The following is a 12,285-nucleotide window of genomic DNA, read 5'->3' as shown; positions in this document are numbered from 1 at the left end:
ATGGCCAGTGCTGGCTTTTGAAGCTGTCTGTTTAGGCTTCTCGGCACGGACGGCTTTGGCTTTCCTGCTCAGTGGCTACCCCTTGGCCTCGTGTTGTAGCAAACACGGCCCCCCCTGAGCTGCGAGCCCCCTGGAGTGGGTTCTGACTGCTTCATTCTCTCTCCTCCCCGGAACCTGGTGAGTGCCTGGCACGTAGTAGGCACTTAGTGTTTATTGAAGGAATGAAAGGCTATTCGGGGTAACTAGGCGAAAGTGGCCATCTAAAACCCCACGGGAAAGAGCAGTGGGTTGCTCTTCTTCAGAAAACACAGCAGGTTTGAGTAGGAATTTCTGGAGCCATGGACCACAGAAGAGTCCAGAAATGATGGAGGCACCTGCCAGCCAGCCCAGGCTGCAGGTAAAGGGGCACCTGGGAGGCTGGGGTGAAGGGGCATCTGATGAGGCTGGGGGTGAAGCCACCTGGGAGGCTGGGGGTGAAGGGGCATCTGATGAGGCTGGGGGTGAAGCCACCTGGGAGGCTGGGGGTGAAGGGGCATCTGATGAGGCTGGGGTGAAGGGGCACCTGGGAGGCTGGGGGTGAAGCCACCTGGGAGGCTGGGGGTGAAGCCACCTGGGAGGCTGGGGGTGAAGCCACCTGGGAGGCTGGGGGTGAAGGGGCATCTGATGAGGCTGGGGTGAAGGGGCACCTGGGAGGCTGGGGGTGAAGCCACCTGGGAGGCTGGGGTGAAGGGGCATCTGATGAGGCTGGGGGTGAAGCCACCTGGGAGGCTGGGGGTGAAAGGGCACCTGGGAGGCTGGGGGTGAAGCCACCTGGGAGGCTGGGGGTGAAGCCACCTGGGAGGCTGGGGGTGAAGGGGCATCTGATGAGGCTGGGGGTGAAGCCACCTGGGAGGCTGGGGGTGAAAGGGCACCTGGGAGGCTGGGGGTGAAGCCACCTGGGAGGCTGGGGGTGAAGCCATCTGGGAGGCTGGGGGTGAAGCCACCTGGGAGGCTGGGGGTGAGAGGGCACCTGGGAGGGCAGTTCAGGGCAGGGTGCCTGGAGGCCAGGTGGGGACACTTGCTGAACGAAGTCAAGGCAACTTCTCCTCTTCAGGAGGGTCCCCCTCAGTGGTGGAAGTCCGGACGTAAAGAGAAACCGGCCGCAGTTTTGGGGGGCGACAATCTTCTCGCTAAGCCTGGCCAGGGGTGACCCTGTGGGGGACGGGCCGGGCTGGGGTGGCTCCCACACCCTGCAGGAAGGGAGGTGAGGCCCCGGACCGGCACTGCGAGCAGCATCAGCCCCCAAAGCCGGGGCGTCTTCGCCCCGCTCACCGTAAGGCGACGTTTGCCCTTCTTGCTCAGCGACGCCCCTGAGTAACAACGCGGACGTCTGTTCAGCTGCAGGCCATGTGGCCCCCGTCCTTGGGGTCATCGACGCTGCGGCCACGTGCGCAGGGAGGGCGGGCCCAGGGAGAGGCGCGCTGCGTGACAGGGACGGGTGCGGAGTTGGCGGGCAGAGGGGAGGCAGGGCGCGCGCCAGGGAAACGACAAGGCCAGGGCCCCACGGGCATGCCCAGGGGAACCGGAGCGCCCCGGCCCTGGCGAGGGTGGGGTGTGGGGCTCTGCTGATTTATGGGAGACAAGGCAGGGCTTGATCACTGGCACCGGTTCCTGGGGCTGCCTGGGCCGAGCTCAGGAATGAAAACTTCTTATGGAGAGGAGAGCAGCTGTCAGAAACGTGCGGGGGACCATCCCCTGCCTTCTCTGATGCCCTCTGCCCACCAGCCCCTGGCCCACCCTGGTGTCCTAGTGAAGCGTTTCAGACTGGGCGGCCGGAAACAAACAGCGCAGCCACGGCGGTTCCCAGGCGCGCCGGGCTATCATTCCGCCTCTTTGGGATTCAACGTGGAAAGTGGTGCAGAAGGCAGGCCTGGGCCGTTTTTGTTTCTCATTGAACTTTTTAAAATGTGGCCATAACTTCTGTTAATACAATAAAGAGGAAAGGAATGCCGAATGTAGGTAGCGGTGCTTTCTCAGTTTAGCCCACAGACTGTCATAAAAAATGCACAAGGGGAAGTTTTAACTAATCGCATGGAAGTAAAAGAATAGTGCATTTATTCAGAAAATATAATCCAAGTGGTTATAAAGGAAAACAGGAATAATGGTAATTTTTGGATTTATTCTTTTGAGGTTCTGGGGACTGGGCATTGAACAGAGACCCCATGTGTGGGAAGCCAGTGCTCAGCCACTGAGCCCCATCAGCACCCCTGAGTTGGCCTTCTCATTTGTTTTCTCATTGTTCTTTGTGTTTTTCAGGAAGCACTGGGAACAGAACCCAGGACCGCCCATGTGGGAGGTGGGTGCTCAACCGTTTGAGCCACATCTGCTCCCTAGAATTATTTTTAAACAGTGAATTTGAGTGACTAGGTTAAGTTTAAGCCACCTAACAACATTGGTGGCTAACAGTAGGGTAGTAAATTGCCCAAAATTTACAAGGAATTGAGAAATAAGTGAGGTGGAAATACATGTGTTGTATGTTTTGCATTCACGTGTGTGCTAATCAATATTAAGTCTTTGCAGAATGCTCAGTTGTGCACAAGTAGGAGTTTGAGTTTATACTATGAATTTGTGTTTTCCAGTGGAGATAAGCATAGAAGTTAGTAAATCAAGTTAGTCCAACTTTTCTAGGAACTCAACAGCAAAATTTCTGTTTCCTTCAGCTGTGTTACTTCCTTTCAAGAAAAAACAAAATGCAAGAGTTGGCCCAAGAAACAGAGAGATGAGAGCATTTGTCATCTCTCCAGTTCAATGTCACACAAAATACGGGACGTTTCATTAAGAGAGGAAAGCTCAGCGCGTTGATTTTCTTGATGTATGCAAAAGCACTCAATGCAAATGTACTCCTGAAATTTTTGTAACCTTTTGCCTGGAGCATTTTCTTCAGATAAATTCCACAAAATTAAAAGGATGTTTCATAGTGGTGATTAAGAATTCCAAACACTGGCTCATAATTTATTCTTCCCCATTTCTCATTTTCAAGTCCTATTAATCACTACTGTTCTGAGAGAGCAATAAAGGAACAAGAAGGAAAAAACATAGATTAAGACACAGGGATTAGGGATTGCAGATAAGAGATCATTTCCACTTGGGGCAAAATGAGAGCTTGGTTAAATTTCACAGATTATTTTGAAATCGGTAAGAGAAACGTGTACATCAAGGTTTGGAAATCTCTGTAGATGTTTCTCGCAGTTTGAAGGATAGTGAATGTGACTTCTGGTTTCTCAACCCACTCTTGCTTCAGGTACACCTTCTTCTATAAAAGGAAAATATTTTAAAGGCCTGTTCTTTAAGAGGAAGCAAAGCACCCCCAAATCTGATAATAATGCCCATCACCCCGAGTGCGGATAGTTAGAGCAAGCACACCTGGCTGGGTGTTTTCCTATTTAATTTCTCAGGTCCTGGGTCATGACACTGTCTCATGGCAGGGAGGAGAGCTTTTCTAACTCTAACAATGAATGGTGTTCAGGTTAATATTATTATATTTTTGCCAGTTTAAAGTTGTTAAACTTAGCTCTTTCCTATTACATAGTAGATACTTTAAAAAGGATCATAAAATGCATATCTGATCCTTTGGAAATTAAATTGATATTAGCAATTGATTGCCCAAATGGAAAGAAATCTAGAAAATAGGCGATCTTTTAAAAAACGCAAATTTAATCCAGGATTTGAAGATGACATCACAAGTCGTTTGCGTTCCACTCGATAGAAATTGATCATTGAGTTCTTTGGAGATAAAATGACGTTGTGATGTTCTTACTCAAACTCTTTGCCTTATAGATGAGAAAAATAAGACAGAGAAGGAAGGAGTGGGAGCAGGAGAGGTGGAGAGAAAGAGGCCGAGAGAGAGACAGGGTGTGCAGACAGGGAGAGAGGCTTCTCGAGCGCATCCTTGCCTGCCACGCTCGCAGGCAGGAGTAGACCTGAGACTGGCATCAGCTTTCCTGGGCACCCCAACTTCTGTTACAGCGAGGGCCATTCAGAGGCTTCACCCCCCACCCAGCATCCCCTTCTTCTGGGTAGCCCCGCTTCAGTAGTGCAGTGACTGTCCAGTGACTGCTGCTGCCCGCCCACCTAGCGGCCAGGTGTGGCCAGGTGCGGCCACGTGGCTGAGCTCCCACCTGTCGGGAGTGGAAGGACGTGCTCCCGCCTGCCCGCTGGCTGGGCTAGCACTGCTACTCTGCTGGGGGCTGCCACAGACCAGGGCAGGAACAGCCCCTCGCCTTTTGGAAGATGCGTGGGCGTATGTGGGCGTGCAGCCTCGGAGTGAGGCTGAGCAGGAGGGAGGTTGTCCAGTGGCTAAAAATGAGTTAGAACTGCTGCTTTATGCACGATGAATTGTGTCCTTATCACAAAATATCAACTATAAGATATGCAGAGCTGAACATTTGGAAAAGATCCCACAGGAACCACATATACTTTTCATCATACTTTTCTTCTTTAATCTCATACCCAAACCAAAGACTGGGATTACATTATTTCTGCACTTTTAAAAATATTCTTGAGTTTTCATTTACATCTTAGGAGGAAGAATTAAAAAATACAGTTATCCTCTTTTACTTCATAGAGGAAAAACTATATTTAATTTGAAAAGAGTATAAACACTTCATAAGCTTATAGAATTGCACATTGTTCCAGTAGATAGCTACCTACAGTCAAGTTCAAGTGGACTGCTTTTGCTGGAATGCTGGAGCTTTCAATGAAAATCTTTGGATTATCTATAGCGCTCAGTTATAGGCTGACTCCTTTAAGGTATTATGCTTTCCTTGGCTTTTAGGTAATTTAATCTGTCAATGAGCTATCCTCACCCCAAGTAGTTAATTGAAGCTAGACTGGTTTAAACTCTTTTGGATGTATTAATTGCACTCCATGGATTTCACAGTTCAATTTATTTTTATTGCCAAAACAAATTACTTTGTGTCCTTCTGCAAATATTTTTCAGCTTCAAATGACCCTGTCATTTCCCACACATTAGAGAAGATATATAAGATGAACTTGGGCTTTTTCTGTGTGTCATACTATTTTGAAATGACTCTCATTAGCCATTTTTTTTTAAATATTTATTTATGTATTTAATTCCCCCCCCCCCCCCCCCCCCCGGTTGTCTGTTTTCTGTGTCTGTTTGCTGTGTCTTGTTTCTTTGTCCGCTTCCGTTGTCGTCAGGCGGCACGGGAGGTGTGGGCGGCGCCATTCCTGGGCAGGCTGCACTTTCTTTCGCGCTGGGCGGCTCTCCTTCCGGGCGCACTCCTTGCGCGTGGGGCTCCCCTAACCGGGGGACACTCCTGTGTGGCACGGCACTCCTTGCGCGCATCAGCACTGCGCATGGGCCAGCTCCACACGGGTCAAGGAGGCCCGGGGTTTGAACCGCGGACCTCCCATGTGGTAGACGGACGCCCTAGCCACTGGGCCAAGTCCGTTTCCCTCATTAGGCATTTTGCTTTTCTCTTAGGGTTGACAAGAAACTTGAATCACAGACTGGGGGAGCAAAGCAGACAAGGGCTTCCCTCCACAAACTTGTAGGTTTCCTTTTTATCTTGCAGGTAATCGTAATGTTTTTAGCTTTTCTCATTGTCTCAGCCTTAGGCATATTGTGTGGTCTTTAAAGTAAGTGAGATATTCTTTTATCTGCTTATGTTGTGATTCAGTGAATCCTTGCAGAATCTAGGAATTCCAATTTCTTTAGCACCTGCAATAAAGAAAAGTAAGATCCCTTTATTTATGGGATTAAAGCAGAGAGGACAGCTCTTTAAAACCCTGAGAATGCAGTTTTTCAAAATGTCATTAAGACTGAAAGAACAAGTATAAGAAACATTCAGCCTCAGGCTAGACTTGAAGACCTATAAATACTACTTGGGCCTCCCCAGCCATTGCACTCAGATAAGGTTTGTGAGTGATTTGGGTACGATTCAGGCAGTTGGTGGGTTTTAAGCCTCTGTGTGTGATGTGAATATAGATACCAAATTATCTGGTATTTATTAATGTTTAAATACCTACTAAGTGCTAGACAATTTGCCAGGTGCTTACATTTTAACAGATGTAGATGGCCAGTGATTTATCTGTGGAAGAGATTTCTGTTTGAAACTTGTCTTTTCCCTCAGCTGTTAGATATTCTTTATTTTTTCTAATTGTATTTATTTTTTTTTAATTTTTTTTTTAATGTTACATTAAAAAAATATGAGGTCCCCATGTAGCCCCCACCCCCCTCACCCCACTCCTCCCCCCATAACAACAACCTCCTCCATCATCATGAGACATTCATTGCACTTGGTGAATACATCTCTGAGCACTGCTGCACCTCATGGTCAATGGTCCACACCATAGCCCACACTCTCCCACAGTCCACCCAGTGGGCCAGGGGAGGACATACAATGTCCAGTAACTGTCCCTGCAGCACCACCCAGGACAACTCCAACCCCCGAAAATGCCCCCACATCACATCTCTTCCTCCCACTCCCTACCCCCAGCAGCCACCATGGCCACTTTCTCCACATCAGTGCCATATTTACTTCCATCACTGATCACATTAGTTCCAGAATAGAATAGTCCCTTTGAGAACACGTCCCTGACCAGCTCTGAAGGCCCCTCGGGGGCAGAAACGTGCAGGGTTTCCCCTTCAAGAGAGCAGGACCAGTTCCGGCATTTCTGGAGTTACTTATGCCCTGTCTCCCTTCTAGGAGAGCTTTGGGTGCAGACGAGGGGAAGGGAGGGCGGGACAGCCCGGGAGCAGCGGGCGCCGAGCAGGCCGGCGCCTTGGGAGCTGGAGCACCCGCTGACCTCAGGCTGGGGGAGCTGCAGCATCTCCCCGGCCGAGCGGCCAACTGAGGCTGCCCTTGACGAGTGTGTTCCAGGTGGGGCCCTGGAGACACGGAGCCGCTAGGGGATGCTAATTCTGTAAGTCCGACAAACAAATGTGCCCTGGGTGCCTATTTGGGGAGTGAGAACGTCACCCATGGTGTAGTTTGGGGAAGTGGCCAGTTTGTGAACCTGACCAAAAAGCAAGCAGCTCCGAGTGGCTGGGCCACAGTGTCCCCCAAGCAGGGCTGTGGGTGAGGGGCCTCCCGTGGCTGTGTGCTGGAAGCCCTTGCACTTGAGGGCGAGGGGTGCGCTCAGTCCAGGAGGCAGGGGGAGCCCACTGGAGGCACGGGGCCAGGCAGTGCAGTGCAAGCGTGTTCAGGACCAGCGCAGCGTGCTTAAGGGGTGGGTTGACGGATGAAGGAAGCGAGGTGGGGCAGAAGTCTGGAAGTTGTTGTGGGTGACTCGGGCGACCTCAGGTAGTGCAAGATGGCGACCTGCCACTGGGAATCTCACGGCCAGTGAGTTGGCTTGCTGCCCTTGACCTTTCTGGATGTTTAGGAAATGCAAACCTAGGCCCTTTCTTTCCCTCTGTCGTTGCACTATCAGCGAGTAAATATCTTACGGAGAGTTTTTAAGCAAATTGTTATTCTTTTGAGCTGTCTTGTGGACTGAAGTTACTGTTCTGGAATAGCAAAACCATTCCCGATGTGAGTGGACTATAACTTACATAGGAATTTATTTTATTTTAGATTATTATCATTTTTTACAATTTCTTTCTTTCTTCTTCCCCACTCCCCCCCCCATTGTCTGCTCTCTGTGTCCATTCGGTGTGTGTTCTTCTGTGTCCGCTTGCATTCTTGTCATCAGCACCAGGAATCCATGTCTTTTTGTTGCATCATCTTGCTACGTCAGCTCTGTATGTGTGCAACGCCACTCCTGGGCAGGCTGCACTTCTTTTGTGCGGGGTGGCTGTCCTTATGGGGCACACTCCTTGCGTGTGGGGCTCCCCTACATGGGGGGCACCCCTGCATGGCACAGCAGTCCTTGCACGCATCAGCACTGCGCATGGGTCAGTTTACCACACGTGTCAGGAGACCCTGGGTTTGAACGCTGGACCTCCCATGTGGTAGGTGAATGCTCTGTCAGTTGAGCCAAATCCACTTCCCTACATATGAATTTAAAACATGAAAAGCACAATGTGAAAGTCAGAACTTTAAAGCTTGGGTGACCTTATTTTGAAGTGTCTTTTGGAATAATATTTTGATATACTATTGTATCTATTACATAACTGACTTGAATGGTGATTTTTAAAAAGTCTTCTCTATTTGGAATCTGAAAAAAATGTTCTCTATCATAGTTACTCTAATAAAATATTTATTGAAGTCATTGATATGACAGACAGTACTAGGCACAGGTGTTAATTCTGGAACTCCTTTCACAATAAAGCATGCCCCTTCTCATGATTTGTCTTTCTTTTTTTTTAGCTTCCTCTACTTTCACGCTCATTATTCTCCTTCTAGACTTGATGCACCCATCAAATTACATGCAATTTGTACATGAATGCTTCTGTTTTATTTGATGCTGCTCTTATTCCTGAAATGTTTTTTGAGGGGAGGGTCAGTTTCTGCTGCTTCAAGAACCATTTAAAATACCATAAAATTAGCAAAAATGAGAAAATAGCCTCATGTATTTTTAGTTCGTAGGAGTTTGCAAACACTTTCCTATTAATTATCTCATTTTAATTCTCCCAACAATCTTATGAGATCCAGAATATTAATAAGCAAGAGTAACCTCAAATGAAGATGTGCTCAAATCATCCTTGGACCTGATTAACTCTTTGAATCAGTTTGGTGTTTTCCCAGTATTTCCCATTTCTCCTACCTCTGAAAATTTACGTGCAGTATAAAAATTTCTTTTTTAAGACTGGGATCCTTCACTTTCTCCCCCACTGTCTCCTGTACCTTTTGAGTCTTTTAACCAGCAAGACTAGAAATGGCTAATTCAAAATGAGTCAGAAGTAGTAACTCTGGGGCAACATACAGTTCAGTGAGACATGAATTTATTGACTAAGTCAGCAACTTATCAGGTGCCAGGAAAGCAATTTAACAAGGTTTTGCCACTTTTCAACAACTTGTTTTGGCATCCAGTATAGGAAGAGTTACAAGGCTGCTCTGAATTGCTTAAAAAGACAGATGTGATCACAAAAATATAAAAGATCCATTACATTATTGACATAATGAAAATGGTTAAAGAATTTCGATAGTTATTTACAGTGTCCTATAAAATTATATATATTTATCAGTTATTGAAAAGGCGGCCAGGGGATTGGTGTCCTCCGAGGACAAGGAGAATTCCCAGACAAGATCATTATGAGGATGTCAGCAAGATGTTTTGGCTTTAAGGAAAAGGTGAGGATGTTCAACTGACACCTCCACATTTCAACCCAGTTCTGTCTTGCTCCACGCCAGGCAGCTCTCTTTCAACTGTCCTGCTTCCATAAATAGATGTGAAGAAGCAGTGGCGGAGCTAAATCGATGAATCAAATATAATAGTGTGGAAGGTTTATAAAGGTAAATATTTAGGCCAGCACTTGAATTCAAAGAAACAACTGTGGAAGGCTGGATGTGATGTGGGTCATCAGTAGAAGGTGTCAAAGAGTCTTGTCTAATGTGAGTTCAGCCTTTGTCCGCACTCTTCACAAGGCCAACAAAGTTTGTGCCTTGAATGACGTTAAAAGAAGCACAGTATTAGGAAGAAATGTGATGAAAGGAAATGTTTTATACTGTTTGCCTTGCTTTGAGTCTTGGTTTCTTTATTGATCTGACATATCAAAAGAAAATACGGCAACTGAAACTCATGCAGGAGTAAAACAATGGGAAGTTAGGAGAGCTTGGCTTATGGGGAACCATGGAAATGACGGAAGGTGTACGTTTGCCTGAGTGGGCATAAGACGTCAAAACTTGACCCTCTTCTTTTTCAATAAATAGATGGAGTTTCTTCAGATTTAAAATCCAAAGCATGGAATCTGAATCGGGAAATTATCATTCCCTCCTGGTTTCACTACTGGGTAGTGTGCTCCACTTGCTACGTGAACAGATGGTGATTTGTCACAAAGGGCCAAAAGCCATGAATGCAGGAAAAAAGAATGCTGAAAACTCACTTAAAAAGCCTATTCTTTTTTTCCTGGAAAATTGAAATAATTTGAATAGGGCTCCTTAAGCACAATATTTTGGCTTCTATTTCCCTTTTTTTTTTTCTTTTCAGAGTTGGAAAAAAAACCAGGGATGATAAAGGGCGGTGGGAAGTAAAATGCACTTCCTCCAGTTTGCCTGCCCTCCTCTGTGCCCCTCAGTCGCGTGCCCTCCCACCTCACTCAAGTCGGCTGGAGCTGCTCCAGGCACGCGGGTGCGCATCCATTAAATGGCTCAGTTTTCAGACCACAAGGGCCTCATTTCGTCATCTGCTGGAGCCACGCAATTCAACAGTGTCCCCGTGCCCCGCACGTGTGCCCTCTGGTGAGTCAGGCGGGCTTGGCGGTGGAATCCATCGCGTGACCACGGGTACGCAGCGTGATGAGGCGAACCGAATTCATTTCCCTTTCTCTTCCTAACTGTGAGCATCCTGCCCCAGAGGCTACAAGCTTTTATTAATATTGCAAAAAGTTCGACAGTTTGCATTTTCGTAAACGAAAACGTTTCTCAGCCTTCCTTCTTAATACCATCTCCAGGCCAGCCGAAGGACCACCGAGCTGGGCCAGAGCCCCCCTCGGCGCGCATGTCAGCGTGCATGGGGGCGCCGCGCGGAGGCGCTGGGCCATGCTCCTGCGTGTCCTCGGTGGATTCCCACGGCTGCCTCGGGGTAGCAGGTCTCCTAGCCCGGGTTTTCCGCGTGAGGCCAGCGCAGCGCGGTCGCGGGTGGAGCAGGGAGTTGGAGGACCGCCGAGCGCCCCCAGCCATCCTTCCCCGCCGCCCCCCCGGGGCCTCTCACGGCCCCCGTTAGTTCCCTCCCTGGCTTCCCCGTCGATGCCCGAATGCCCCCTCTGGCCCGTGGCCGGCTCCCTGGGGGCCAAGGCAGTGGCTGTTGTGGGGCGTGGGGCAGGCCAGGTGACGGGAACCGCTTTCCAGGCCAGGATGGCAGGGGCACCCTGTTCACAAAGCCCCACGTGTGAGCACAGGGCGTGTGTTTCTTGGCAGCGGTTTGGTGCCCTCGTGCTTGGAGGCAGGTGGATGTGCGTGGATGTGTCTGCTACCGTCTGTCCTTGGTGCCGACTCACCCCGACGTCCCTAGCCCTGGGAGAAGTCGACGCGCATGTGGCCACCAGCCCCCATCCCCGGCTTGCTTTCTCCCTGCCCGGCTGCCTCGCCCGGGGACTCCTTTCTCCTCGACTCCCCCTCCTCTTCTTTGCTCCTTCCTTGCCACCCAGCCCCGCACCCTCCATCCTCATTCCCCCTCAGTGGTTTCCCCTCAGTCTATTTTTTCCTCTCTCAGCCACTGGCACACACCACCGTCCAGCTAGAGGAGAGGGACTGGGGCACGATAGGCCCTCTTCTTCTCGCATAATGCCCAGGAGTTAGTGTTGCTCTTCTCTTCGTAGAAATACAGAAATGCACTGAGGGGTCTCGCACCGCTCTGGTGGCAACCCCGTTACTTCTCTGCGTGGAATTCTCCTCTGTCCTGATTTGAAGCCACCCACCCTGGCTATCCATCTCTCCATCTGTCCCTTCCCTCCTCTCCTTTCCCATCCACAAGAGCCTGCAACTACTATCCCCCTGTTCAATCCCCTTGTCAGCCTCTGAGAGGCTTGGCGGGCGGTTATCTGCTGCGCCGCGGCTCCTGGCTCCCCAGGCCACTGCAGGCACCTGAGACAGGAGCCCCGGCCCCCTGCCCTGCCTCCCGCCACAGAGCTCCCTGCGTCTTCTCTCCATTGAGCAGGCCTGCTCTTCCACCAGCTGCCTTCGAGGCTGTTATGAAGCTGCCCGTGATGAAGGAGACCTCCTTTTGCTCCCACACTAATTCTGCTCAGTTATTATAACTTATTTTTGAAGTAAACTCAAGTCTAATAACCCAAAGAACTGGTTTTACCTCCAAGGCCTGAGCAAAGCAAACACCAAATGATATTACAGGCAAAATTGCTTCTTGGATTTGAAATTGGATTTTCATTTTCCCAGAATACGTTAAGAGATCCTTGCTGAAACGAAAAGCAGCAGAGCTTTAAACGCATGTTTGTTCTCTCCTAATGAATTTGCTTGTTGATTGAAAATGAAGAAGTCTTACCGAGTGATACTTCCCTTTGTTAAAGAAAAAACCAGAAATTTTAGGATGACAGAACATTTAGTTTTCAGGATACAGAGAAATTTTCAGGCTGCGTTGAATTTTTCTGTCTGCTTTAAGACTCGTATGCGTGTTATTCGTAGTAGGAACTCGCTAAGTGTTTTTCAGATGTTCCTGCTGCTA

General features: G+C 49.0%; 1 protein-coding gene across 2 annotated transcripts in view; it reads left to right on the top strand.

Moving 5' to 3' along the window:
* PLXDC2 (plexin domain containing 2) overlaps nt 1-12,285 on the top strand; it is a 425,672-nt gene that overhangs the window by 47,362 nt on the left and 366,025 nt on the right. The gene's annotated exons all lie outside the window — the stretch shown is intronic.

The sequence above is a fragment of the Dasypus novemcinctus genome, chromosome 5 (assembly GCF_030445035.2).
Source record: "Dasypus novemcinctus isolate mDasNov1 chromosome 5, mDasNov1.1.hap2, whole genome shotgun sequence".
Lineage (NCBI taxonomy): Eukaryota > Metazoa > Chordata > Mammalia > Cingulata > Dasypodidae > Dasypus > Dasypus novemcinctus.
The sequence above is the reverse complement of the archived record's forward strand: the minus strand, read 5'-3'. Positions and strand labels throughout refer to the sequence as shown.